Source organism: Procambarus clarkii, chromosome 25 (assembly GCF_040958095.1).
Source record: "Procambarus clarkii isolate CNS0578487 chromosome 25, FALCON_Pclarkii_2.0, whole genome shotgun sequence".
Taxonomy (NCBI): domain Eukaryota; kingdom Metazoa; phylum Arthropoda; class Malacostraca; order Decapoda; family Cambaridae; genus Procambarus; species Procambarus clarkii.
In genome coordinates this window covers 30,183,438-30,187,323 of record NC_091174.1, presented here as the reverse complement: position 1 = coordinate 30,187,323, position 3,886 = coordinate 30,183,438, and positions in this window count along the sequence as shown.

The following is a 3,886-nucleotide window of genomic DNA, read 5'->3' as shown; positions in this document are numbered from 1 at the left end:
TTGGCCAGCCTGGCATATGCCGCTGATGTTATCCGCTTGATATGTGCTGCAGGAGACAGGTCTGGCGTGATATCAACCCCCAAGTCTTTTTCCTTCTCTGACTCCTGAAGAATTTCCTCTCCCAGATGATACCTTGTATCTGGCCTCCTGCTCCCTACACCTATCTTCATTACATTACATTTGGTTGGGTTAAACTCTAACAACCATTTGTTCGACCATTCCTTCAGCTTGTCTAGGTCTTCTTGAAGCCTCAAACAGTCCTCTTCTGTTTTAATCCTTCTCATAATTTTAGCATCGTCCGCAAACATTGAGAGAAATGAATCGATACCCTCCGGGAGATCATTTACATATATCAGAAACAAGATAGGACCGAGTACAGAGCCCTGTGGGACTCCACTAGTGACTTCACGCCAATCGGAGGTCTCACCCCTCACCGTAACTCTCTGCTTCCTATTGCTTAGATACTCCCTTATCCACTGGAGCACCTTACCAGCTACACCTGCCTGTCTCTCCAGCTTATGTACCAGCCTCTTATGCGGTACTGTGTCAAAGGCTTTCCGACAATCCAAGAAAATGCAGTCCGCCCAGCCCTCTCTTTCTTGCTTAATCTGTGTCACCTGATCGTAGAATTCTATCAAGCCTGTAAGGCAAGATTTACCCTCCCTGAATCCATGTTGGCGATTTGTCACGAAGTCCCTTCTCTCCAGAGGTGTTACCAGGTTTTTTCTCACGATCTTCTCCATCACCTTGCATGGTATACAAGTCAAGGACACTGGCCTGTAGTTCAGTGCTTCTTGTCTGTCGCCCTTTTTGTATATTGGGACCACATTCGCCGTCTTCCATATTTCTGGTAGGTCTCCCGTCTCTAGTGACTTACTATACACTATGGAGAGTGGCAGGCAAAGTGCCTCTGCACACTCTTTCAGTACCCATGGTGAGATCCCATCTGGACCAACAGCCTTTCTAACATCCAGATCCAGCAGGTGTCTCTTGACCTCCTCTCTCGTAATTTCGAACTCCTCCAAGGCCGCCTGGTTTACCTCCCTTTCTCCTAGCACAGTGACCTCACCCTGTTCTATTGTGAAGACCTCCTGGAACCTCTTGTTGAGTTCCTCACACACCTCTCTGTCATTCTCTGTATACCTGTCCTCGCCTGTTCTAAGTTTCAATACCTGTTCTTTCACTGTTGTTTTCCTTCTGATGTGACTGTGGAGTAGCTTTGGTTCGGTCTTGGCTTTGTTTGCTATATCATTTTCAAAATTTTTCTCTGCTTCTCTTCTCACCCTGACGTACTCATTCCTGGTTCTCTGGTATCTCTCTCTGCTTTCTGGTGTTCTGTTATTCCGGAAGTTCCTCCACGCCTTTTTGTTCAGTTTCTTCGCTTCCATACATGCCCTATTATACCATGGATTCTTCTGTTGCTTCTCGGATTTTTCCCTTTGGGCCGGGATGAACCTGTTTACTGCCTCCTGACACTTTTGGGTAACATAGTCCATCATACCCTGTACAGACTTGTCTCTGAGGTCTGTGTCCCAAGGTATTTCACTTAGGAAACTTCTCATCTGTTCATAATTCCCATTTCGGTATGCCAGCCTTTTGATTCCTAGTTCTTTTTGGGGGGAGATAAGTCCTAGCTCTACCAGGTACTCAAAGTTCAATACACTGTGGTCACTCATTCCCAAGGGCGCTTCCATCTTAACTTCCCTTATATCCCATTCATTTAGGGTAAATATCAAATCAAGCATTGCTGGTTCATCTTCTCCTCTCATTCTTGTTGGTTCTTTGGTGTGCTGGCTTAGAAAGTTTCTTGTTGCCACGTCCAGCAGCTTAGCTCTCCATGTTTCTGGTCCTCCATGCGGGTCTCTGTTCTTCCAATCTATCTTCCCATGGTTGAAGTCTCCCATAATTAGTAGTCCAGATCCATTCCTGCTAGCAACAGAAGCTGCTCTTTCTATTATGTTAATGGTGGCCATGTTGTTTCTATCATATTCCTGTCTAGGTCTTCTGTCATTTGGTGGTGGATTATATATGACTGCGACTATAATTTTTTTCCCTCCATTTGTTACAGTACCTGCTATGTAGTCACTGAAACCTTCGCAGCCCTGAATATCCATCTCCTCAAAATCCCAGCCTTGTCTTACCAGCAGAGCTACACCACCCCCACCTCTTCCTTCCCTCTCTTTCCTCATAACATAATAGTCCTGTGGGAACACTGCATTTGTTATCGTTTTCGTGATCTTTGTTTCTGTGAGGGCTATTATGTCTGGGTTTTCCTCTAGTACCAGTTCTCCAAGCTCATTTGCTTTATTTGTAATTCCATCTATGTTTGTGTACATCGCTTTGAGGCTCACTTTCTTCTGTCCCTTCTCAAATCGCCTCCTTGGTGAGTGTTCTGCTGGTGGGGGAGGCTGTTCCATGGGTGTGAGGACCTGTGAGGTGGATAACAGGGTCTCAGAGGATACTGGGATGAGGGGCAGGGGATCCAGTGAAGGGGGAGGGACAGGGAGGGTATGGGGTGAAAGGGGAGGGAGGACGGGAAGGAAAGGGGGGGAGGGAGGACTCGGGAGGAGGGGAGGGGTAGAAGGGTGGGGATTGGGTGTGGGGGGAGGGAGATTTTGCTGAACATTTGAGTGGGGGCAGGGAGGGTTTGGGGTAGGGGGGTTTTCTATGCAGTGGAGGGAGGCGGGGTTGTCCTCCCTTCTGGTGTTACTGGGTAGCTGGTTGTGGGTTCCCCCTTCGCCTCTGGGGGTGTTGGGTTGGGAGCTGTGACTTCCTGGTTTTCCCCTCTCGCCCTGCGCCTCTTCCTTGCTTCTGCCGCCACGGCTCTCTCCTCCCTTGTCATGTCTCTCTGGAGGAATACATTTTTTAATTTTCCCACATTTTTCAGGGAGCTCTTCCTTGATAGGATCTTCTCCTTTGTGTTCTCGTTTGCAAACACTATCTTTATCATTCGATCTCGGTCTTTGTTGTACCGGCCTAGCCTGAAAACCTTCTCAATGCTATGCTCAGCCCCTTCCATGTCTAGTGCCTTTAGTACTTCATTCACTGCTGCTTTGTCCTTGTCACTCCACTCTGTCCTATTAGATCCTTCCTGCTCCTTAATACCCACAGCAACCACTGATCTGTTCCTTTCCAGCAGTTGGCTAGTGGAGCGTGCCGCCTCCTGCCAGGTGGCTGCTTTCATGGCCACCTCCATCACTGCAGTCATTACTTCAGAGTTATTTTTTTTTAGTATTTCCGCAAATGTTGCTTTTATTGTGGCATTCTCATCCAGAAAACTATTACCACCTTCTCCCTGGGTGGTTTTCTGATTCTCAGCCTCGATACCATTTTCTTTGAGGGCTCTAATCTCCTCCTTTGCTGCTGTCAGCTCTCTTTTCAGGTTGCTTATTTCGTTCTTCATTTCCTGCATCATTTCTTGCATCTCACTCTTGATGTCCTCCAGAAACTGGGCGAACATTTCCTTCATCTCGTCACCTTGGCTCTTTCCTGTTCCCCTGGGACCTCTGGCTGCCATGCTTGACCCTGTTGGGATGGGGGAGGGAGAAGATGAGAGGAAGAGAGAGAGAGAAAGAGAGAGAGAGAAAGGGAGTGATAAAGGGAGAGATAAATGGGTGGGTGGGGGGGATCCTACCCTTCCACTGAAGTGAGAAGAAAGTAGAAGGGGAGGGGGGGGGGGAGGAGATGGAGAGAGAGGCGGGAGGGAGAGAGAGGAGAGGGAGAGAGTGGGTGAGGGAGAGAGCAGGTGAGGGAGAGAGCGGGTGAGGGAGAGAGCGGGTGAGGTGTGTGTGTGTGTGTGTGGGCAGAGAGGGAGGGGGAAGGAAAGAGAGGGAGGGAGAGGGGGAGGGAGGGAGAGAGGGAGGGAGAGAGGGAGGGAGAGAGGGAG